The 26,982-nt window shown below is 36.5% G+C and overlaps 1 protein-coding gene and 1 long non-coding RNA gene across 2 annotated transcripts in view; both read left to right on the top strand.

Annotated features, from left to right (window-relative positions):
* sorcs3 (sortilin related VPS10 domain containing receptor 3) overlaps positions 1-26,982 on the top strand; it is a 469,314-nt gene that overhangs the window by 104,915 nt on the left and 337,417 nt on the right. The gene's annotated exons all lie outside the window — the stretch shown is intronic.
* Positions 13,252-14,221, top strand: LOC125785726 (uncharacterized). The gene is made up of 2 exons (XR_007428057.1): positions 13,252-13,533; positions 14,119-14,221. It is a non-coding gene; the product is annotated as an uncharacterized LOC125785726 (long non-coding RNA).

The raw sequence follows: 26,982 nt of genomic DNA, 5'->3' as shown, positions 1-26,982 counted from the left end.
CCTCTTAATGTGTTTAAGACCATCAATTGTGAAGTTGTGAAGAGGTAGAGTTGGTATACTACAGTGAATTGCCCTATGAGTAACACCTACAAGCATATTATGACCAAAGACCATCAAAATCATTATGATGAAACTGGCACTCATCAGGACCACCCCAGTAAATAAAGTAAATAAAGAGTTACTACTGTTGCACAGGATATGTTCTGCAGAGTTACCTTCCTCAAAAAGTTAACAGAACCTGGGAAAGTCTAAACAACATTCTGGTGTTTATATGGTATTTGGTATCCTATGATATCCCGATTTGTGGTGTATTGTGTTGCTAGGTGGTTGCTGTGGTATGGCGTTACTAAGTGGGTGCTCAAGGTTAATGTCTCAAAACAGTATTAAAAAGAATTGTGTTCTGATTCTATAGAAAATTTAAATATGTTAGTCTAGCACATTGTTCATGCTGTTCAAATTCATGTTATACATTATAAATAAAGCTCTGGAAAAAATTAAGGGACCACTTAAAAATAATGGGTTTCTTTGATTTTACTAAATTGAAAACCTCTGGAATAAAATAATCAAGAGGAAGTTGGATGAACACAAGCCATCAAACCAAGTTGAACTGCTTGAATTTTTGCAGCAGGACTGACATAAAGTTATCCAAATGCAGTGTGTAAGACTGGTGGAGGAGGATATGCCAAGATGCTCGAAAACTGTGATTGAAAACCAGGGTTATTCCACCAAATATTAATTTCTGAACTCTTAAAACTTTATAATGTGTTATAAATTGTTTTCTTTGCATTATTTAATGTCTGAAAGCTCTGCATCGTTTTTTGTTATTTCAGCCATTTCTCATTTTCTACAAATAAATGCTCTAAATGACAATATTTTTATTTGGAACTTACTCAAACATATACCTATAAATAGCAAAATCAGAGAAATTGATTCAGAAACTGAAGTGGTCTCTTCATTTTTTCCACAGCTGTATATATAATAGCCAGCTGTAGCAGAACGTTGGTATTTGCAGTTGATATTAAGGCTTCAGTTGCACACCTCACTCTATCTACAGAGATTTCCTCTTGTACGTCTTCCATCCAGTCCTTTAACTGGCCTGTAGAGGATTCAGTGGAGCCAGCAAGCAACAAATCACATAATACAGAAATTCTCACTTTACCATGACAGTCACCAGTAACTGTTCATTTTAAATTGGACTGGAGGGGCTCTACATACTGAAGGGTTGTGAGATGATGCAATATTGCCTCCGACTGCTAAACCATTTGAGATCCCATGTTCAGTTCAAAACTTCTCCTTGTACTGCTTAAACTTTAGGCTTTTTTAGTCTATTAATGCCATAAGGTGAAATCTTTCTTGCATGGAAAAATAACATAAAGGTTACGAGAAACAGTCAATGATTATTGACAAACTTAATTGGTCGATATTTATGAAGCTAGACATACAAAAGTAGTATTTAATGCATGTATAATGCAACATGCAGGAGTTGTAGAGGTTCCTAATGGTGTTCAGCGACAATCCATCCCATGCAGCTTGAACAGGCAAGTTCAATTATCATGTTGGAATAGTGCACCTGAGTTCTGAGATAACTAACATGACATGGGAAAATAACAACAATAACAAACTCGTCATCAAAGAAATAGTTGCAAAAATGCTGTAGTTGCATCTAGAGATAGAAGTGTCAGATCGCAATGCTATTAGAAAGGAAGACAAAGGTTATGAGGAACAATAAATGACTGATTTGGGCAATATTAATAAGCGTAGACATGTAAAAGTAGTATGTAATGCATACACAATGCAACATGCAAGACTTGTAGAGGTTCCTAATGGTGTCCTGCGATTGTCCATCAATCCATGAAGATTTTGCGCTATAGAGTGGTAGAGCGTCTACACAGTACATTCCTTTGATTCCTTTTGGGTGCAACTATTGCAGCTACTTGTATAATGCAACATGCAGGAGTTGTAGAGGTTCCTAATGGTGTCCTGCAATAATCCAACTATACATGCAGTTTATATATTCTTACTCAGATCCTGAGTATTTTGCACTATAGAGAGTAGCACATCCAAAAGCATCGCACACGTTTTCTATCAGAGATACAGCACTGTAGGCGTGGCATGGAAGCTGGCCATGGTATTGTATCTGCACTATGGGTTTGTGCACTGATGAGTGTCCATGTGTGTGTATATAACAAACGGGATTGTACTCGTGTTTGCCACATGCCAGTGTTGTCAGTTCACTGCCAAGATAGCAATGAACGTGTGATGGTTGACTGTTGTCTGTGTAGGTTATGTAGGCTTTCAATCAGTGGCGCAACTGTGTATTTTTTTTTTTTACAAAGATAGCAATATGTCAATAATGTACCTGAACACACCTCATTTCGAGACCATCACGTCTATCGACATAGATGTATTAAATATGCTATTTAATCGAATCAGATGCAAGGCATTTAAAATAGACAGTATTGAATGACTACCCATATTGTACATTCTTTCGATTCCTTTTGGATGCAACTTCAACAATTTGGGTGGAGTTGTAGAGGTTCCTAATAGTGTTCTGTGAGATTCTATCCCATGCAGCTTGAATAGGCAAGTAAGGATCTCTTGTTGCAGGACCTCATTATATGGGAAAGTAACATTACAAAAAAAATAACAACATTTACAAGCACATCATCAAATAAATAGTTACTAAAAATACCTTAGTTAGAATATTAGAATGATTTCAAGTGTAGACTGATTTGGGCTATATTTATTTGAGCAACACATGCATACTTTGTATGTAATGCATATACAATGCAACATGAGTTGTAGAGGTTCCTAATGGTGTTCTGCGATCATTTATCCCATGCAGCTTGAAAAGGCAAGCTCTTGACATGACAACAGTGTGTGGACGAGCAATGCTTGGCTGAAATTCAAGTGATCGCTCCAGAACATTGGAATTATCTTCCAATTTTTATGAAGGAATCAGCCACAGTGGATATTTTATTAAATCTTATTAAATTTAAAAACCTATCTGCTCTCTCAGGCATTTGAATCCCGAGTGGAGTATGCTGTTAGTAGTCTGTTTTTATCTTTGTCTACTCTGTCTTGACATCAGGTTCTTATATGATTGTTGCTATTTAAAAACGCGCCATTGCTATTTAAACAATGCAGGCGAACGGCGTGAATATAGACAGTATTGAAAGGCTACCCATATTGTTACATTAAATTACATTACATTTGGCAGACGCTTTTGTCCAAAGCGACTTACAATAGTGAAGTACAAAAGTAATAGACGTTAAAGGTAAAAACATCTTTAGATAGGGCTTAAAGGAGGTCAAAGGCAAGTAATGGAATAGAGGAGGAAAGGAGGGGAAGAAGGAAATGAGGTTAGAAGTAGTTAGTGTGTTAGAGGTGTTAGGAGAGTAAGTGCTCTTTGAAGAGCTCTGTCTTCAGGAGTTTATTAAAGATAGCGAGAGATTCTCCTGATCTGGTAGTAGAAGGTAGTTAGTTAGAGGTGTTAGGAGAGTAAGTGCTCTTTGAAGAGCTCTGTCTTCAGGAGTTTCTTAAAGATAGTGAGAGATTCTCCTGATCTGGTAGGAGAAAGTAGTTTGTTAGAGGTGTTAGGAGAGTAAGTGCTCTTTGAAGAGCTCTGTCTTCAGGAGTTTATTAAAGATAGCGAGAGATTCTCCTGATCTGGTAGTAGAAGGTAGTTTGTTCCACCATTGGGGAACTCTGTATGAGAACAGTCTGGATTGCTTTGTGTGAATGTTTGTTTGGTAAAGCGAGGCGATGTTCATTGGAGGAGCGCAGCGGCCGGGAGGTAGCGTAAGCCTTCAGGAGTGATGAGTGCAGGTAGGAAGGAGCTGTTCTGTCATCACCTTGTAGGCGATTGTGAGAGTTTTGAATTTGATACGAGCATCAACTGGTAGCCAATGGAGCTCAATGAGCAGTGGGGTGACATGTGCCCGTTTTGGCTGGTTAAAGACCAGACGTGCTGCTGTGTTCTGGATCATTTGGAGTGATATTGTATATTCCATTTGGATGCAACTGATTGGGTTTTGGCTGCCACTACTTTAGGTTTTGATGTTTTGATGATATTTTGTGTTTTATAGACGCTCTGCAGTAAAAATACATTACTCTACTTCCCCATATAAAACTAATCCAATCTGAAAAGAGCTCATCTACGTCTATCTTTTCTTTGTCTTCAATTAGTTCAGTAATTTGTGAATTCCCTCGCGTGTATTAGTTTGAATTACAAGAGTGTTGTGTGTACTACCTTGAGTCAGACAATGGAGCTACACATTACTGGGAGATTCATTTGAAAACACAGAGTGTTGAAGGCCTTATCTTCTTTGTGCAAGCGGCAACTTTAGGGCAATTCTGCTTAAAAGAAAAAGGCTCTGGGACTTTTCAGGCAAACATAAAACATTTTGTGCAGCATGTGTGTGTGTGTGTGTGTGTGTGTGAGAGAGAAAAAGAGAAAGAAAGAGAGAGAGCGAGTGAGTGAAGGTAATGGGGTCATTACCATGCTGCTCAGAAGCAAGCCCTAGGCCATGTTTAGTCACTTCATTAAAACCGGATACAAATGGACGCTACTGTAATTTCTGCTCGGTTTGAGAGAGGAATTCGGTGAGAAAGTGCAGCAGCTACTCGGGGACTGGAGCTGGCAGACAGTGCCTTGGATAGATGGCGGCGCATTCAATAAAAAATGCCACACTTTTAGGCAGATGAAGAGTTCCGCACGCAAATCCTTACTTTTACTCTTCCTGACGAGAGAAACGGTGAGGTGAGGAAACAATTGGATGGCATCAATCAAAGACACAACAGTACAAGAAGTAAAAACGAATGTAAAAGTACAGAAAAAAAAGAAGATGATGCAAAACAAAGAGGAAATGATCAATCTGGCTATAACTGTATAATAAATAATAGTATAATAAATAACACTGAAATTATCTCATTTCTAGGCAATAAATCATATTTGTTTCTTTGATAAGTTTTAAAAGTTTTAAAAATAAGCATCAAGTCTCACCAATCAAGTTATTCTGATTCTTATGTCCAAATTAAAGCCAAATAATCTGTGTTTTTTGCTTGATTTAGGTAATTTTGAGCTTGCTTAGTTAGTCCTCGTTGGGGCACTAAAAATAGTTTATTACTCATTTCTTTACAACAATTGTTGTATTTCAGCTACAAACCAGAAATCATACTAAGAAAAATTAGCTTACCCCATTGGCCAACTTTTTTTTTGCCTGATATAAACACATACATCTCCATGTACATCTATTTTGTCTAGTCTTTTTAGTTTTTTGCCAGTTTTACAGTGTTTGTTATGTGTCCCTTATAACTGTGTAATTACACATGATCTTAATCAGACTTAGAATTAGAATTTTCACCTTATTTTAAGCAATTTGTATCAATAATACCATCAAATGTCACCACTCATGTTATTCTGATTTTCATGTCAAAATTTAAGCCAAACAATAAGTGATTTTTTACTTGATTTAAGTCTTATTTACTCATTTGGAGACTTTTATTTTTTTTTTAAGAGGACTTTTTACAGAGGACTAATATTACTTTATTACTTAATTTCTTCACAGCAATCATTGTAGTTCAGCTTCAAACCAGAAATCCTTACCAAAAAATAAAAACAGGTTACACTATTGGAAGACTTTTTTGCTTAATATAAACATATCAATCTAACACTTAGAACTTTCACCTTATTTTAAGTAATTTGAACTAAAAATAAGCATCAAATCTCACCAGACAAGTTATTATCTTTCTTTGGTCTAAATTGAAGGCAAATAATCTGTGGTTTTTGCTTGATTTAAGTCTTACTTTACTGATTTTGAGAGTCTGAAATTACTTCTTTTTTTTTTTTTTAAAGAAATCATACTTTTTTGGGCCCACCGCTATCCCCCCTTTTTATATATTTATTTACAACAATCATTGTAATTTAGCTACAAACCAGATATCTTCTTAAGAGAACTTAGCTTACCCCATTGCCAGCCTTTTTTTTGCTTAAAATAAACACATATGTTTTTATTTACATCTATTTTGTATCGTTTTTTTTTTTCGTTTATTAGCTTTTTTCAGTGTTTATGTGTCTCTTATAACAATCTTGATAATGATCTTAATCAGTCTTAGAATAATTTTTTTTAACCTTATTTTAAGTGTCTTAAACTAAAAATAAGCATCAAATCTCACCAGTCAAGTTAGTCTGTTTCTTGGGTCCGAATTGAAACCAAATAATATGTGTTTTTTGCTTGATTTAAGTCTTTTTGGCCTGCCACTCTTCCCCTCTTCGGGAGACTAATAATATGTTTTTTATATATTTCTTTACAACAATCATTGTAGTTCAGCTACAAATTAATAATCTTACTTATCTTACCCCATAGGCAGACTCTTTTTTTTGGCTCCATAAAAACATATACATCTCCATTTACATCTTTTTTGTCTAGTTCTTTTTAGTTTATTGGCTTTTTTTGCAGTATTTGTTTTGTGTCTCTTATAACTGCGTAATTAATTATTAGATCTTAAACATTCTTACTTAGAATTTTCACCTTATTTTAAGTCATTTGAACTAAAAATAAGCATAAATCTCACCAGTCAAGTTATCCTGATTCTTATGTCAAAATGTAAGCTAAATATCAGTGATTTTTACTTGATTTGAGTCTTATTTAAATAATCGTAACTATTCGTTTTTTTGCGACACAAAGCAAAGTGTCTCTAAAACAGCTTTAATTCTATAATACCGGACATTTTACTGGCCAAACATTTATAGACTATGGCTTTGTCCTCTTTATCCTCGTGAAACCTCCTGCCAGATTAGTTGGACAGTGTGCATGTGCGCATCAGGCATAGTTAAATTCATCAGTCCATCCATGCTCTACTTACAGATGCATTCGTTCAGCTGTCGCTAGCTCGTGTTTTCTGCGGTATGGTCTCCTGTCCTCAGAAAGGTCAGTGAAAGGGGAGATTTTGGTATCCAGGGAGCTGCAGGGTTTAGATTTGTAAGTGTGTTCTTTAAATATATGAATAAAACAATGTTTTTTTTTAGTATGTTCGTGTTGTTTTAAGGTTTAAAATGGCCCATCACCATATTTAACAGCAGATAAATTTCCTTAAATGATCTGTTTTATATTTGATAAGCTTTCTGATGCCAGCATTGAGAAGGTGGAGCATTGCCTTTCTTCAAAGATAGATTATCTTCAGGTCAAAAACAACCTCCACCATGTTTAACAGATTTTCTCTAAGATTTTTTTTTTACAATTGTAATTGTAAGACTGTTTTGCCTGTTTTATGAATAATGATTTTAAACAGTCTTACTTAGAATTGACACCTTATTTTAAGTGATTTGAACTAAAAAACACCAGCCAAGTTATTCTAATTCTTGTGTCCAAATTTAAACAAACAAATCAGTGATTTTTACTTGATTTAAGTCCTACTTCATTTATCTTAAGACTTTAAGATTGCTTATTTTAAGATTTTTTTTGGCCCGCAACTATCCCCCTCTTTGGAAAACTAACAATACTATCAATATTATTTAGTTCTTTACAACAATCACTGTAGATTAGCTACAAACCAAAAATCTTACTATTAAAAAAAGAGCTTACCCCATTGGCAGATTTTTTGCTCACTATAATCATATACATCTTTATTTAAATATATGTTGTCTAGTTTTTGCCAATGGAAATCTTGCAGTGTTAATGGTATGTCGCTTATAACTGTGTAATCTATGTAATAACAATATAACTACTGTTGATGTATAAACTCTATCATGTTTTACCTTTAAATGCTTTTCTTTTTTAGTAAGAATTGATCTTACTAAGCATTGTAATTGTAAGACTATTTTGCCTATTTGAACATTTTAGCATTGTATCTCTTTCAACATTGACTGTCTTTGGGTCAAAAATGACCTCCACCATGTTTAACAGCAGGGAAAAACATCCCCTTTCTACAACTACTGAACTTTTTAACGTCCAAAGCGCAGAAACCCACAAAAAACACACTCCTTAGAGGCAGTGCCCAGAGCAGGAATTAAACCCACAACTCTAGGATGTTAGAGGTTTGCAACACAAGCTCAATTTGTGGTGTCACTGTGCCACCCCATAATTATTACCATTGGAAACAAACTTTTCTAAAAATAAATAAATAAAACAAAATTCAGGGAACATTTAATTAACTGGTTAATTATTCATTTGGCTGCAGGACAAATGGACACTAACACAATGATAAGCTTCAATTCTTATTTAGATTTTGGCTGAAAAACCACAGTTACAGTTTTGCAAGACTCCCAATTAAAATATATTGATATATTTAGTCTAGAATAGTTGTGATGTGTTTACACTGCTATAACACAAATGTGGCACAAAACACCTTTGGGTGATCAGATTTTTTAAATGGAACATGCCCAATTAAATACATCTAATTAGCAAAATGTCCAATTATATATCTTATTTATAATAACTATTGAAAACTCCCTCAGTATTATTTTTTTTTTCATTTATAATATGGTCCTTGCCATTTGGGATCAGAAGAACCCAATTAGTCCAAAAACAAAATTTCTCAAGTTCAACTAGTTTTAAAATATGTCTGGACTGGCTGTAGAAACATTTGACTGGGATTCCCATCACCTTATTTTTGCTCAATTAAATGCATTGTTGTCATGTGACCTCTAGATTATATGGTATGGGCAGTGTCTCCATATGAGGCCAAAGGGTTTAAATACTGTATGTTGAAATATTGAAAGTACCTTTAAGGCCTAATCCCATTTCTGTTTTGTACCCCTGGTTGTTTGAGTGTAACCCTTTCCCTTAGAACAGAGTTGGGGAAAGGGTTAAATCCTCTAATCTCTAAGAATTGGGAATTGGGAAAGTTATATAGCCAGCTTGTTACCTACTGAGACAAACAACTAGCAATTTTTAATGCATGTTATGAAGAACATGGCCATAAGCATTGAACCTACATATTAAACAATGTTCATATAGTGGATATCATATTTTTAAACAAGGAAAATACATTATATATGGGTTTATATTTGATTCTTTTAGCTCTCTGTTTGAAATGTACTTCTGAAAAATGAAAAATCTTATTTAGAAGGGTCATATAGCCCCTAACACTTGCCCTAACCTAGCCCTCCAGCCTAAATCAGCTCACCCCACCTCTAGGCATATACGGTACTATATGCTCAAAACAAAGTGGTAGGGCCAAGGAGTGAAATGGGATTGGGCCTTAGTCTAGGACCAGGGTTAATCCCTGTTTATACAACAGTTAGTTCTGACCTCAAAATCTGATTGGTTGAGAAGTGTTCTAATCATGCTGATATTTGTAATAACAGCACAGCCTCCTTACACTAAATCTGTATCACTCCACGAACGTGTTAGCTTAGCACAGGCTAGCGCCCAGCCACTTAGCGCCCAGCCACTCAGTCACCTCGGCCGCTGTCTGACACCCAGACCGGTAAACCAGCCAGGCTAGGCTAAGCTAAAGCAAGTTTAAGTTAATGCTAAGCTTAAGCAAGCTACGCTAATCTAACCACAGTCCAGCCGGCTAGCTAACCAACACCACCCAGCAAAAACAAGCAGAAATGCTCACAAGCATGCACCGGGAGAAGGAGAGGAGGATTTTAGCGTTATTTTCAGGGTCCTAACGGTTACTAATCCCCTTAATCCCCAATTTCGATTTCAAGCTAACGTATGAACCATACGCCGTTTTGTAGTTACAGTTCTGTTACAGTTCACTTCTTATGGAACTACTTTTTGGCGGAAGGCACAGTCCTTATTAAAGCATATTCATTACTCTTTTTACCAAGAGTTTTTTCTTAATTCGTTTTGTAAAAACAAACTGTTGTATAAAAGCAATAGAACACTCTTAGTTCTATTGCTTAATTAGGACACTGCGCCACTAACTACAACAGTATTGACAGTTGTCCATACTGCCATGTGCTTCACAGTACTGAGCGAGATCTGACTATCTTGTCTGAAAATTAAAGAGTTAATTCTTGAATGATTTTAATCCACATTCACAAGACACAGACTGCCACTCTCAAAACCTCCATAAAACCCTCCCACCATCTGTTTTCCCAAATCCAATGGATTTACCTTTCTGGGGGATGTGTGCAGAAATGCCGTTGCTGCCGTTTTGCCAGTGGCACAGTTTCCAGAGCTTTTCCCTCCCCATGTTTCTGGCAGGAGCCTCGAGAAACTGGCTCCCACCCGCCCGTTTTCTGCAGTGCATCCAAAAGCGCCCAAGTTCCGCAGCCATACATTTTTACACTTTCTCTGACAGGGGGAGGAAAGGGGGGGGGGGGGGGGGGGGGCTAGAGATTGATTGAAGGACTATCGTATAGCCGCTCTGCATTCAGCCGGAGAGCGTGACTAAACAGGCCAGAGCCTTTAATTCCTCTGGAGCTGTTAACTTTTGCAAAAGGCTTGCGCGTAGCTCAAGTTTTAATTCGACTGAAGCTTGTTAGGCTGCTGTGCGCTTGTTGAACACATGCACTTCATGTCGAGATGTATTATGCGTGCTGCTAAGTAGCTCTTTGGGCTTTTGTGGAATTTAAAAAAAAGATCACTTTGAAGAACACCCGAGACCTCATTGTGTCATTTCAAAAGTGCCTGAGGTGTTTTTTTTTTTTTTTCAAACCCATTCAATTTACAGTTTTCTCAAGTAACTCAGACATCACTGAGCAAATGTCTGCTTTCATACTTCATATTTCATCAGAAAAAAAACAAAACAAAAATCAAGTATCACTATTTTTGTATTTTGTATCATACATATTTTTTTTTCCTTTTTTGGAACTAAAAAAAAAACAAACAAAAAAAACAGTGACATCATAAATTTGCATCAGTAACATACATTAAAAAAAATCAACAATAAATAATGGATTTGCAACAGGCCAAATCTTGTTAAATTATAAAAATATAAAAAATAAAAGTATATTTTGCAACTGTTCACACAGTAAGAATGTGTGCACACATTCATTTATATTAAAATTTTAGGACTTACAATACTACATCATGTGGTGTGACCATGATTTATCATGATTTTATCTATTTAATGAATTTTCTACTTACTTAACTTAAAAAAAAGGCATGTATGTTTAAAATCTCAAATTGTATTGACCGAAAATGAAGTCAAAACACAAAAACCTATTTATGCCATGTCTTATATATATATTATCATGGTATTATATTATCATAATATTTTATGGTATTATGAGCAGAAAAGTACTTCTGTAAGTTACTCTGGATAAGTGTGTCTTCTGAGTGTTTTCTTTTCCTACTTTGTAAATTAATATTAAAGTCATGCAGACTATGGAGGAACACATAAGGAATCATGTAGTAACTTACAAGTGTTAAACACTAAACCAAAACCTTTTAGTTAAATTTAGTATTTAGAGGCTGTAAACTTGTGGTTTCTGAGGCTAGTAATGATTAAGAACTTATCTTGCACTCTTCCTTTCCTTGGGCAGGCCTGATGAGTGCCAGTTTAATCCAGACTTTGAACTTGTACTGTATATGTATTTTTGTTTTGGAATGCACAGCCTTTTCATGGAGACTATCCAATGAATTCACAAGAAACAGACCATGACTAGGCTTAATCCATTTCTGGGAAACGTGCCTAGAAGATTCTGTTCCAGTGATATATTTGACATTTTCTTCACAGAAAGGTTATTGTGGCAAATATATCATCATCATTTACAGCGTTCATCAAATGAATATCATATTTCACTCAAACTAGTAAGCCATCATATCTCTACTGAGCATCACGGTCAAATCAAGCTTATCGTATATATAGTTTTGGACATGGACACAGTCAGGTAAAGGAACAATACTGTAGGAGATGAAATGCTGATTAAAATGTTGCTGAAATGAAAAGAATAGCTGTTTCATTTTCTTAAGGGTAGGGAACGAAAGAAGGGGAGGAGTAAATGAGTGTCTCTAATAGGTACCATCTTCTTTCTGGAGACGGTAGCAAGAGAAAAAAAAAAAAGGAAGGAGAAGTCATGGAGATGTCCCCGTGAGTAGGCGTAGTGAGAAAAAGATAGAGAGCCTAGAATATAGCCCTGGGGTACGCCGGTGCTGAGAGGTTAATGAGGATGGAGAACCCTCTCCATGAGATGAGATGAAATTCATCAGCTGAGCGAGAGATAGAGAGAGGGTTAAGGGGGTAAGAGAGAGAAAGTGAGAGAGAGAGAGCGAGAGAGCGTGAGAGAGACAGAGAGAGAAAGATGGAGGTAGAGTTGATGAGAGAGAGAGATAGAGAATACTTGTGTGGCAGGCTAAATGACTGGCTGGAACAACATTGTAATTCAAAGTGCTTTTGTGGAAATGTGTTGTTTTTTATATTCGTCTCACATAAATGATCAATACATTATGTATGAAAAGCCATTACGACATTATAATAGCACGGTCGCACCAGTGGAACCTGCAGCAGATCAATACGAAACATAATTACAAATCAGATATGGTGGATACGGCTTGTGCATACTTATCAAGATGATGTAGTTGTTAATAGAAACAGCAGGAATTTCATCAATCACATGTTAGTTAGTGCTTTAAAATCACTGTCGCAGTTCACTTACAGTGTAAATTGAGTCATCCTCGTCGCTTTCACTATCTATTGGCTTTCTATTACATTCTATTCTCCTCAGACACAAGAAAAATCAAGAACTTTGCAAAGGTAGCATACCGTACAACAGGGGTTGCCAATTAAGTTTGAGGTGTAATAGGATGGAGTGCTACAGACTAGTAGCTCTCCAGCCCAGATGTTTGTTGAACCTAATTGTAGAAAAGTTGATCTCAAAGCAGGTAAACCCACGAAGAAAGGGAAAAAAAATAAACACACTCACATGGGATCGAACCTGTGTCGTCAGGGTCGCGGTCCAATACACTACCGCTGCCCTGGCTAATGAATTGGAACATGGCCGGGAAAAAACTTATACCCTTATAGGGAGAAATAGGAACGCACGGAAACTAAAGTCACGTTGAACGCAACAGAGAGACAGGAGAGGGGAGGAGTGTAAACAAAAGCTCACCAGAGAAGCATTTACTTTATTTATTTTTTTTACTTTTGTTCATTATAGTTCAAACCTACGATAACAAGCACAAGAAAAACAAGAGCTTTGCAATGGCAACATGCTGTAAAATCTCATTTATAGCTAAGGTACATCATTATAGAGTCCAAATTCAATACACTGGAGAGACTGGAGTCTGTCCAGCTCACTTGGGTTGCCAGGGTAAGGACACTGAACCTACACGAATGAGTGCAAGACCAAGGCTGCGTCCGAAATCGCGTACTTCCATACTAAACAGTATGCAAAAGCAGTATGCGAGATGGGGTAGTGTGTCCGAATGCGCAGTAGGCCAGTTTGAGGACGCGAAAAGTTCCCGGATGACGTACCGCACCAGGAGAGATCTTTAAGTATACAAGCCCAGCACACTCCACCCGCTAATATTTCCCACAATCCACCGGGAGCCGCGCTGAGCTGAGAGACCCGGCAGTGAGCGGCGGAGCGGCAGAGGGGAGGAGAGAGGCACAGAGAGAGAAGTTTATAAGGTGAGGATAGTCAGATATCCAAACTATTTTGGTTGTTTGTGATATCAGGCTGTAAATGAGAGATTTATGAGGGTTAGTTTGAGTTAAAGTAGCGAGTTATAGGTGTGAGCGTTTATTATTAATGCTGTTGCAGACAGAATAACTTTAATTTCGTATCTGAACTGCTTTACTGAGCAGCGTTAGCCCTGTGCTACTGAGATCAGTTAGCTTAGATAAGAGTTATCAAACTTATCACAACTCTTTATTAATCTTCTGTTCTACAACACCAGCGTTTACTGACGCACTACAGCCCTGTATGCTGCTGCAGTGCTGAGGAGCTGGGGCAGGTTTAATTTAATACCGATCAGTCTGTATAAACTCATCTGAGGAAAAAGGCTGCTGATATCAGAGAGGCTTTTCAACAGACAGACAGACTGTCTGCCAAAAATCACATTAATAAATTATGACCAAAGTCTGACCATTTCATTTAGTTTTATTACATAGCTAGCTAACCAGTCAGGATGGTTAGACTTTTATGTTGTTCAGAATTTATATTATATTTGTTTAATGCCCAAGCTAAACTGATTTAATCTGTGTGTTTTTCAGATTCAACTATCCTTCCTACTCGAGAGGATGAAGATGAAGAGAGGGAGAAAAATGAACAATAACGAATTAAAAAAATAAATAAAATCACTTAAAAGACTTGTCATTCTTGTATTTTGTGGGAAATGTATTTGTGTAAATATGCACGTGAGGGAAAAAATATTAAATAAAATTACTAAAATATTTTTTTAATTTACATTTTATTGCCAAATCTGACTGCTTCTAGCATATTTTATTTAAATCAGTAATGCATATATGTTGGCCTTTATGTTTAATGCAGTCAGTAAAAGATAATGTATAACAATAAGGATCATATGTTTAAATATTTATGCTAGAAAAGGGAATTCTGAGGTGAAATGGAAAAGCAGGAATTAATTAACATTTTGGTATTTATCTTTGAAACTTTTTGATACTTGTTTTGTTGCATAAGCAAGTATTATTAATATACTTCATGAATGTTAAACAATCTGTTCATATTTATTATTAAATATTTCACATTTGAGGAAATATTAAGTTTTATTTACAATCAGTGTTTATTAGATAGAACTGGTTGGGGGTTTATTTATTAATAAGAGCTGATTAATTAGGTGATTTTAATGAAATTAATTTGAGTAAAGCTCTGTAAAGTGTGCCGCTGGTAGAGAGGGGTGAGAGGTGAAAGGGCGTCTAAGGTAAGATTGTGGATGTAGTGCGTCCGAGGCTGCGTGTGTACTGCGGTCTGGCGTACTGAAAAAGCGTACTGCTTTGCCCGGCGAGCAGTGCGTACTCACCCCAATCCAGTACGTACTGCTTAAGTACGCGATTTCGGACGCAGCCCAAGTTCAACCAACGTCTACCAACTGGCATCTAGTCTTATGTTGACTTTATTTTACATAATATATAGAAAAATAAATCACTAAATAGCTAGTTAGTTTGCTAGAAAATGCCATGTGTAACATTTACCATTGCTTATTTTGGACGTAAAAAAATTGCTTAACATATAGCTAATCATATTAGTAGCTAAATTGAGTCAATATAGAGCAATATAGAGTCTATCTTTCGGTTTCTGACGTATATGTTCAGTATACTCCTCCTTCAGTATACTCAAATGTTGAAGTGACTTAAAATTCCTATCCTTAATAGTAGTTGTGAAAGATAAATTACCTAGCTATTTTTTGCTAAGCTTATGTAAGGCAGAAGAAAGTTAGTCAGCTTGGCATTTGTCTTGTAGTCCTTCTGGACTCTGTAACTTTCTGTTTCTATCTTTTAAACACATTGCCAAAATGAACTAGGTCACTTTTTACTACGTCTCTGGTCACAGAGCATTTCAGAAGGTTATCAAGGCTTTTATACACTGTGTTTGCCTTCACTTGTGTTCTATACTTGGCAACCTGGCAACCCGGGTGTGGAAATAGGACTGGGGAATGGGCTGTGGGCAAGATTAAAGGTTTAAACATCAGAAAAAATATTGAATTATTAAATGAAGCACTGCTGTCAAGACAAACCCTGATCATTTTAATGAACCGATACAGAAAATATATTACATATCAGTCCTTTAAGTAAAACCAACATCAGAAAAGAAATGTCAAGAGTCAGAACTTTTTACAGAAGAGGATTTACGATGTGAAACCCACTGACAAACAAGGCTCAGAGCTCCCAGATGAAGATGTCTGACATTAAAGTGAAATTCGATTTTGTGGTGGTTCAATGCTGCATCAGACCAGCAGGCCAAACCGCAGAAAGCCAGTGTTGTTCCCGAAAGAGCAAGATCTTTGCTTTCATTTTGACTTTCTTGTTTTGAACAACAGAATTCCCAACCATACATAAAGTAAAAACACCTTTTTTTTTTAAGATTTAGCGACCAGTGTCATCCCAGTTCTTTCCTCCCTAGGGTTGCAAAACACTTGGCTAAAAGATTGTTAGAGCAGAAAGAAGAGAACTGCTAGCTTAGCCACCAGCCAGGTTCAACCTTTCCGTATGAAATGGGAAATATCTTCTGTGAGTTCATGCTGAACTGTTTTGGGATGAAACAGAAGAGCTTAAACAGTTGTCGGCATTTGGCAGAAATGAGTCAAAGGACCCTGTTTTAGCATCTATAGCGCACCAGTCAATTGCGCATTTCACGACTAGATTTAAGGCGTGTCTTTAAGTCTTTGATCTCGTAAGGATGAAAAAAATATGCCTTGTGTGGCTTGAAATGAGCAAAAGCCATGTACTTATTCTCTTAATTAATCATGGCTATGTTTTGGAACATTGAAATAAACATGAAATAAACCAATCATTGGGCCAGTTGTCATTCTCTTTTTTTAAGAGCCAGGTGAGCTCTGACTTTGGCACGTTCGTATCTTAACAGCGTGTCGCTTTTAAGCTTTTTTTCTCAGCAGAGGAACGTGACCTGTATTTTTACGCTGTGAAAGTACACCAACAGCTCATTTAAGGGAAGAGCAATGTTATTTTATTCTTTATTCTGTTTATTGTTAGGGTAAAAGTCGGGTGTGCATGTTGCAGCACTTTTCTTGTATGAAATTTTTTGAATTGGTTAAGAGAGTGTGGTTTTTGGAATGTTCTCCCATTGCATTACTTCACGCAATCTTTTTTGTAGCACCTTTATTTGTACGACTTTTTACTTTTAAATGGAAAATAGTCCTTATTAGTGTTCCTTAGTGGGTAGGCCACAACATATTCAACAAATGGCATCTTTGTGCTTCTGTAATCATCTCTGCAAAACCACATATTACCTACATTTTAAAAGCAGAGGTTGTTTTTTTGACAGCAACAGAATTTGCTAGTTACCTAAGCAACCTTGTCACATTGTCGCATACAGTGCTGAAACAAGGGATACTGGGAACATGGGGAGAAATTAGCACTATTAAACTAAAGGAACACAGAATTAGAACTTGTTAAAATCACCAGTAAAGGAGCTCAACTGTTCATGTAGCTTGTTATCAGCTACCGGAGCCCTGAGAGAGCACAATTGGCCTTGCTCTCTCTGGGTGGGTAGATGGCACTTGTTTTCCTCATCACTTCAAAGGGTGGTGTTGATCAGCACAAGGCATCTGTGAGCTGATGTATAAAAACATCAGTCGCTGCGCTTTCCTCCGAGTGTGCTGTGATGCTGCTCGGCAATGCTGCATCAGCAGGAGATTGAAAAGAGGCGGAGTCTGACTTCACATGTATCGGAAGAGGCGTGACTAGTCTTCACCCTCCTGGTGTGTTGGGGCATCACTTGTGATAGGGGGAGTCCTAATGAGTGGATTGGGTAGTTGGCCATGTAAATTTAGAAGGATAAAATGGGGTAACACCTTAAAATAAAATAAAATAATAATATACCTTTATAAAGTTTTTCAAATGATTTATAAAGGAGTTTATTAATGGTTATTGACTAGAATGCAAATACTTTAAAACCCATTAATAAGCAGTTAATATACAGTATAACATAAATGAAAATGGCAACGGAGAGCTGAAAAAAATGAGCAAAGTAGTGACTCCACACTCGTCTATACTGTTAAAGCTCAGATCGTTCTTGATGCTGATTTTACTTTGTGTTTTCCATCAATAAACATTAAACCTGTTTAACATATTAATGTATTTATATGTATGTTTAACTATTTATCAAAAATTAAATGACTAAATTAGCACTGTTGCTTTTTTTTTAATTAACGTGTTAAATTTAACTGCTTGTCAATGTTTTTTTAAAGGCATTTACAGCCTAATCAATGATAAGTAATAATCTAATTTACAAACCATTTATAAACCCTTTATAAAGGTAGTCTTATTTTAACTGGTTTTCATTTTTCATCAAATTATACTAAAAAATGATTTTTTTCTAACTCAAACTCATTGGCATTGACTCATTTTTTGTGAAAAACATATATCAAAACACATTTTCGATAAACACACACTGTACACCCGACCCCCCCCCCCCCCCCCCCCCCCCACACACACACACATTTATATTACATACAGAATGTTTGGCCAAGGGCTAATAAACATTGCTTCATTTGTAAATTTGAAACTAAACCAATTTTCTACTCATATTTTGAGTTTAATTCATTTTCTTTTACATTTTATTAAAAAGCTACTAAAAAAAAGAGTAGCACTTTTTGAAAGAAATGTAACATAAGAAAGGTAAAGGGCAAATATTAACCATGTAAGCTGTTTATATTGCTTGCAATTTAGGTGAAGCAAGCATGTGTAAAGCGTTTTAATGTAGAATTGCTTAATTTTGCTGAATTAAATACAAGTAACAAAGTAAACAAGTAACAAAAATATGAACACCACACAAGGGTTAAAGTGGTACCGAAAATGGGATAAAAAAATCTTAAGACCAGAGAGAGATCTCTAAATCCAAAACCCAAAACCTACAGACTGCTGCTTTTAAGAGTTTGAGGTTATGATGTTTTAATAGGACAGTGATGACTTCGCATTCACATATTCATAGCAAGTCTATTTTTTTTAACCTTCTCTGATTGTCTGAGCTTGTATACTGTATACGTTGTATATGGATTAAAATACACCACTCACTCAGTATGATTTATTTCATGTTTAATTCCAGCATATCAACATTGCCTGTCCTCAGATTCAACCTTAGTGAGGATAATGAGTGTCCACAGTTTGAGGGAGGAAAGAAAAGAACGGAAACTCAAGTTATTTTCAACGAGAAGACGAACGAATGTGTCTTTTTTTTGTGTGTGTGTGTGTGTGTGTACGCTTAAAAGTCTGGAAGCAGCTTTGACAGCTCGGTATCCCTGTGAACCCTTCAGTCTCACACTTTGCACGCTGCTATATTGTTTCGGAAATGAGATGAAGCAGTGGGCCCTGAGAAAAAAAAAGGAAAAGAAAAAGGAATAATCCTGGTTTGTTGTATAGCACATTAAGTTGCTCTTCCGATTGCATCCATTACGCTGAAGGCATTTTCTTTCTTGATATGGGTGCTGTTTTCTCTTTCCTCCAGTTTCTCGGGGGGCTCGGTTGCCCTCAGAAGGTTTCTCAGTCTTCAGAGAGGTAAAATGTGACTACTTGATGTTTCTCTGGAAGTCGGTGAAAGCGAGAGGCACATCATTGTTCCTAATGAGCTACGCGAGAGAAGCGGCTTCGCCCTTTTGTCCTTCATTTGACTTTTTTATCACAAAGTGGAAGAAGCATCCGTCTCTACGAGAAAAGTCTCGGTCTATTTTTGTGTCTGGTTTGAAGCGAAAGAGAAAAATAGCTGGAAAGGAAGCAAAGAAGGGAAAAAAAAACACCCTTTATAATCTGTCTGGTACTTAATTTACTAAGACATTTCAGTCATTAAGGTTTAATATCTCATTTCTAATAGCTTTTTTGTTATGGTTTTAACGATGTTGCCTTGCTTTGTGTCTGGTAGCATCTCTTAATTTAGAAGTTTAGACATTTATTTTAGACCAGGGTGCATCACAAAGGAAAAAAAAAAACAGTGCATACAATGACTAACAAACGACTTTGAGAATGACGTAACGAAAAAAGGGGGCCAAAAATAGTTACTCGAATTGCAATGCCGAATGATATTCAGACAGATTTGCACTGATATGGGCAATATTTATAGAGCTACAAATGCAGAAGTACTGTAGTGTGTAAAACATGTAATGCAGCATATAATGCCAGACATCTGAGGGCATACGAAGTTGTAGAGGTTCCTAATGGTGATGCATTGTGATAGTCTATCCCTTGCAGATGGATGCATATTCTCACACTCTTCTTGCAGATTTTGTAGTAAGGATGTAGGAGTGTTGATAGTAGAGCTGCACGATATTGTAACAATATATCGCGGTATTAAAGAATGCAGGGCCCATGACCGTCACAAGCCCCGCCCCCACCCGCACGCCCAGACCAATCAAGAGCCAAGAGTCTCAGCTGAGCACTCGAAACCCGAGGAAAACAGCAAAACAACAGGAATCGCCCCTTTAATCAGGCATTTAAATGGCTTTTTAAAAGGTAGAGAATATAAGAGCGTTTTTCTGGGATTAAAAGCATGAATTCAGCTGTAACTGGAAATATTTGCATCGTACAAAATTGCCTATTTCAAATTTCATACCCTCAGCACTCTTTTTTGTGGTTCTTACCACAAAATCTGCAGGATCCATTACAGGACACCATTATGAACCTCTACAACTCCACATTTTAAATAATATTAATTTATTGTTGCTGGTAACCTTTACATTCCACCAGAATAGCATTGCAACCTGCCACTTCCTTTAGGGTTAAACAGTTTTTTGACGATGAGGGTATTTCCATTTTGAACATACAGGGCTCTATTTAAGTGATTTTAAGGTCGTCTTGATTTGAGGTGTGTCTGCGTGTCTTTGCTATCGTAACGACGGGAAAAGTATGCCTTGGGCATGTACTAATCATTTTAGTAAATCGTGGCTGTGTTTCGGGCGCAACGTGAAATAATCCAATCAGCATGTCACTTGCCTCACATTCCTTTTAAGAGCCAGGCACACTCTGACTTTGGCGGATTGCTATTTCAGGGGCGCAGCTGATCTCTGCCATCGGCGTAGATGTATTCACAAGCAGCGTTGCTATTTAAACGATGCACATGGAAGGCGTTTAATAATAAATATGAAAATGTTGGCGGGGTGTATATATATATAAATAAGACCACAAGGATTTTTTTATTTTAAAGTCAGCTATAATATGCATTAGCTTATTGGCAAATATATGCAGTATATATTGTTTCACCTACATATAACCATTGTGATGTTTGTTGTAAATGTAGTGATGTGTTCTCTGTGTGTTCTGTGCTGAGTAAAATGCTAGAATTAGCCACACTTAGCGACAGCTAATCCTTAAATATTCTACTGTACTAACCCACTTTAAAGCGAGATCTTTTATGCATATAAATATGCTTTTGTTTCACCCTCAAAATGTCATTTCACACGGCTGATAACACGCTAAATGGTCTTGCCTTGGTAGATCTAAGCACTGACTGTGGCCTTATTAGCTAACAGCTTTGTAATATTGGCCGTATGTCCTAGCTTCTTAGAGAAAAAAAAAAAAAAAAAAAAACAGAACACTTGTCACAAAGGCAGTATCCTCTAAGGCTGCGACGATTGTACCACCAAAGACGGTTATAGAAGCTATTTAGCGTCAAAGGAACTGAATAGGAAAGCTTTGGAGTCAGACAAAGTGGCCTTGGAGGCATTCTTATTCCAGCTGTATCATATATAAGCCTCTTACTGCTTGTGAATCATGCAGATACTGATCTGTGGTTGACTATATGCTATAAGCTATAATACTTTAATATCCCGATAATGCCGTCATTAGTAATGAATAAATCCAAAATAATTATGTTATGCTTCTTGCTATAGTTAAAGAGTTAATTGTATTTAATAAGTGAATTCCAGGAAATTTAATTATGTAGTTAATATGTTCCAGAATATATCCTAGAATTATGCAGACTTTAGATGTGTGTATCATGGTAAAGTGAGAAGGTCCTCAGTTAAATTAATGGTTAATGTAATTAAAAGTGAGTGTGGTTGATACATAATGTGGTTAAGCCATTCAATAGTTAGAAGAGCGTTAAGGAAACACAATCATGCATAGTATCGGTTTACCACCTTTTCACAAATTAGTAATTATCCTTAGCGTTAGTTTGTTTACCAGAAGTCTAGCTGCATTCCTCTGCGTATATCTTATTCGTATGTGACTTGTGTGGCACTACTGAGGTACATTTCTGATTGAAATAGCACCTTGGAGGTAAATCTGTAGTTAGAATAGCAGTGTTGAGGTAGATTTAGTATTAGAATAGTAATGCTAAGGTAAATCCTTGATTAGAATTGCACAGCTGAGGAAAATTCATGATTAAAATAGCAGTGTTGAGATGAATTTAGTATTAGAATGAAAGTTGTAAGGTTAATTCATGTGTAAAATAGCAGTGTTGAGGTACATTTAGCATTAGCATAGCACTACTGAGGTAAATCCATGATAAGAATAGTGTTGTTAAGATAAATGTAGTGTTGGAATAAAAGTTCTAAGGTAAATTCATCTGTAAAATACCACTGTTTAGGTACATTTAGCATTAGAATAGCACCATTTGGGATAAAACTATGAATAGAAGTGCTCAGGTAAATTTCGTATTAGAAAACCACTGTTGAGGTAGATTCAGGATTAGAACAGCAGTGCTGAAGTGGAATCCATGCTTATAATAGTACTGCTGAAGTAAATTCACAAGTAGGATCGCAGTATTGAAGTAAATTTACTACAAGAATAGCACTGTGGAGGTACAGTAAATTCAGGATTAGGATAGCTGTATTAAAGTAAATTTAGTCCAAGAATTGCAGTATAGAGGTAAATTTAGGATTAGAATAGCAATGCTGAGATTAATCCATGATTACAATAGCACTGCTGTGGTTAAGGTATGATAAGAATAGAAGTGTTGAGGAAAATCTACAATTAAAATAGCAATGCTGAGGTATGTCCATCATCAAAATAGCAATGCTGAGGTAAATCCTTAGTTAGAATAGAAGTGTTGAGGTAAATTCAGAGTTAGAATAGCACTATTAAGGTATATTTTCAATTAGGATTGCAATGTTGAAAGAAATTTGGGATTAAAATGGCAGTTATAAGATACATTCATGAAAAATACATTTGAAAGCACTACTGAGGTAAATGTGTTATTGTTCAATAAATGTTATTTATAAATTGCAATTATGCAGTTGACAACAAAGAATATTTATTCTGTGTATTTGATGAATGAATGAATAAATTAAATTGTTTAACATTGTTTTTGTTTAAGTTTTAGCACAACTATTTCATTAAATTGCATCTCTATTTCTATCAATTCAACTGGTGCTCTCCAATCACACATGAACTCTCATCTGACCAGCACATGGTCATGTTCCAATACATATAAAGGGGAACAGAGGGGGCGAGCTGACATTCGACCCAGCACTTTCTGACTGAGCTCAGACCTCTAATTTAAAGAGAGAAAAAAACACCTCCCACTCCGACCTACAGACCTGAAAAGACGTGCTGCCTTACAGTTTCAGGAAGCTTAGGAGATGGATCAATTATTTTGGAGCATTTCTTTTGGTCCATTCGTTGTAAAAATGTTCAGACAACAAGAACAACTAAGTGATGTCAACTAATTATGTCAAAAAGTGAAAAATAACAAAAATAGAGAAAAAGAGTTTAAAATACATTACTTATATATTTAATCTGTATTTAACTGGACTGTCAGCAAGTCAGCCCTACCACAGATGAGCTATCCACCACCCAGTTCTTGGTACCTGCCTTGGAGCAGTTATTCATTCTCTAAAACCGATTACATTAAAGTTTATATAAAATCTAACTGGTGTGACTATTCACCTGAATATATATGACCTATATGGATGTATAATGATTTTTTAACATTTATTTATAAGCTATCTGACCAGAGGAGAATGGGTCCTGCTTACATATTAGCCTTGATAGTAAGAGTGATGTTCACTGGGGGTTCTGTGTTGTTTGTTCAATGTTTTGTCTGATTTTCTGTCCCATTTCTGTAAAGCTGCTTTGTGAAAACATCAGTTGTAAAACAGCGCTATACAAATAAGCTTTGATTTAATATAATCAAAGAAAGCTAATGGATAAAAAAAAGCTTTCAGTAAAATAAAAAAATTCACAATTATAATAGGAGTGATGAGGTATATTAATGATTACAGTAATGTAATATAATACAGGAAATTGACAAATCCTGCACCTAACAGCTGGGGTTATGCATAGGGCTCAGCCAGGATCTACTACTCACTCAACTAACAACAATAGCAAAACCACCACTTGATACTGGCTCGACAAGAATCCAGAAGCACAGCCTAACACTATGTTCATGGTCCATTGCCTCAACTGCCAAGTAACAGACCTACCAAAAAATAACCTATGAACAAACAGAATCCCTCCTTAATCTAAGCTCACTTCCTTTAACTATGGCAACAACACACTTACCTAAGCACAATCACACACAATAAATCACATTATAAGTTGCGTGAGCAGAACACAGCAACCACTACCATCCGATACTGGCTCGACAAGAATCCAGAAGCATAGCGAACTATGTTCATGGTCCGTGCCTCAACTGCCAAGTACTCAGACGTCTACAAAAACTCATGAGACAAATTATTACAAGAGCAGGACCACACCAATCCCCTTCATCCAAACTCTAACACAAACTTCAGTGCAAGCTCTTCTCAGGGGTCATCAGGCAGGCACCTTCCTTCGTCAGTGTTTCGCTGAATTAGTAGCACTACTGAGGTAAATCTATTGTTAGAAAAGCACTGCTGAGATGAATTCATGATAATTATAGCACTGCCGAGGTAAGTTCGTGATTAGAATAGCACTGCTGAGGTAAATTTGTGATTGGAATAACACTGCTGAGGTAAATTTGTGATTAGAAGAGCACTGCAAAGGTAAGTTTGTGATTAGAATAGCACTTCTGAGGTAAATCCATGATTAGAATAACACTACTCAGGTAAATTCGTGATTAGAATAGCACTGCTCAGGTAAATGCATGATTAACATAGCACTGCTCAGGTAAATTCATGATTAAAATAGCACTACTCAGGTAAATTCGTGATTAGAATAGCACTGCTAAGGTAAGTTTGTGATTAGGATAGCACTGCTAAGGTAAGTTTGTGATTAGGATAGCACTGCTAAGGTAAGTTTGTGATTAGGATAGCACTGCTGAGGTAAATCTATTATTAGAATAACACTGTTGAGGTAAATTCATGATTAGAATAGCACTGCTCAGGTAAATTCATGATTAACATAGCACTTCTGAGGTAAATTCGTGATTAGAATAGCACTTCTGAGGTAAATTCATGATTAACATAGCACTTCTGAGGTAAATTCGTGATTAGAATAGCACTTCTGAGGTAAATTCATAATTAGAATAGCACTACTCAGGTAAATTCGTGATTAGAATAGAACTGCTGAGGTAAATTCATGATTAGAATAGCACTGCTAAGGTAAATTCATGATTAGAATAGCACTGCTCAGGTAAATTCATCACTAGATTAGACTGCTGAGGTAAATTCATGATTGGAATAGCACTGCTGAGGTAAATCTATTATTAGAATAGCACTCCTATGATTATAATAGCACCGCTGAGGTATATTCATGATTAGAACAGCAGTGCTGAGGTAAATTCTTGATTAGATTAGCACTGCTGAGGTAAATTTATGATTATAATAGCACCGCTGAGGTATATGCATGATTAGAACAGCAGTGCTGAGGTAAATTCTTGATTAGATTAGCACTGCTGAGGTAAATTCATGCTTAGAATTGCACAGATCAGGTTATTGGGATGCAACAGAAGCACTATTTCTGGGTTGTTTAAGAACCTTACAATAAGTAATAGTTAATAGTATGTTTCATGCAACACTTATAAATATAGAGCGCTGAGCAAAAATAAAAGCAGAATTCAGTCCTGTAATGTAAACTGAACCTAAACCCACTGTAAGCATGTTAACATAAATCTCTTCAGCCGGTTGGTGCAGGAGGTGGGTGGTCCGTCAGTGCTGTCAGTCTGCTCGGTGTGTATGGTCCGAATCTGCCTCGGTGGAGTATCTTAACTCTGAAGCTGCGTACTTGTGTTGACCCGGGTTGTTGCAACGTCATAAACAACTGTTTTCAGTTTATTATTTAGAGGCTGGAAGGAACACAGGCAGGCAGAGCAACATTGCAAGGGCTGAATTTTTTATGTGTCGTGTCCTTGTGCTACCCTTCTCTGATGCACCTGTCTTTTACTTTAGAGAACAAGTTTATTTTTTCAGCTTTTTTTTTGATGCTGGACCTTTTTATTTGTCTGGTCGTCCTGATGTAACACTGTACTCATTGTTTTTTTGCATAAAACGTCTATCATGATAACTATGTCATCAACATATTGTACAAAAATAGGGATAACCTGAATAAGTTTAGTGTTCAGCATTTTAGTTTTATTTTTTTTTATTGTATTTATTTATGATATGTGTACATTTTATATTTAAGAAGAACTTAGAAAGAATCTGAAAGAATCAACTGACTGGAATGAAACTTGATGGGTGGTCCTGCCAGACTGTCAAGGAGTGACTAAGGGCCTTACTGTACACCATGCACAAGGTTTGTCGCAATGCTCGTTACTATCTTACACCCCTTCAACAGACTATTTTCACGCTTTGTGCTTGCGCTGTTAAAATAGCATCAGAGTTTAGGAATAAATCTACACTGATGGGCGTGGTGGTCTGCAAGTGAGGTTTGTTCAGGTAAATTTGTGGGTTGTTGCTATTTTGGCAGTGGAAAACACAGGTGCGCCACTGACTGAAATAAACCTAGACAACAGTCGATCGTCAGAGTCCATTCCTATCTTTTAACTCAACAATAAAAAGAATAAAGAATACAATAACATTGATGTTCCCTTTTTAAATTAATTGATAAATTGCTGGGGTATCTTCATTTTGCTGTTAAGATACGAACGCACCAAAGTCACAGCTCGTCTGGCTCTTAAAGAGAATGATAACTGGCACATTGATTGGTTTATTTCACGTTACGCCTAAAACACACCCATAATTAATTAAGAGAATTAGTTCATGCCTTTTGCGCATTTTAAACTACGCAATCTTACGATACCTAAGACACACCCTAAATCAAGCTGCACGATGCGCAAAGGAGTCCCATCTTTGTCTTGGTGGAGACGACCAACAAATCTGTATGTGGAAAAACTTTGGTCAGCACCAGTATCAACAGTTTGTTGTGACTAGGAGTGGGCGATATGGACCTAAATTAATATCACATTATTTCAGTATATTTTTGCAATAATTATATTCTTGACGATATGCCAAAACCCTCAATAAAAAAAAAAAACAAGAAAACACTACTGCAACATTTTTTTTTTAACAGATTGCAACAGATCCAACA

Source organism: Astyanax mexicanus, chromosome 21 (genome assembly GCF_023375975.1).
Source record: "Astyanax mexicanus isolate ESR-SI-001 chromosome 21, AstMex3_surface, whole genome shotgun sequence".
In the NCBI taxonomy this organism is placed as follows: domain Eukaryota; kingdom Metazoa; phylum Chordata; class Actinopteri; order Characiformes; family Acestrorhamphidae; genus Astyanax; species Astyanax mexicanus.
This window is presented reverse-complemented; position numbering and strand designations above follow the sequence as displayed.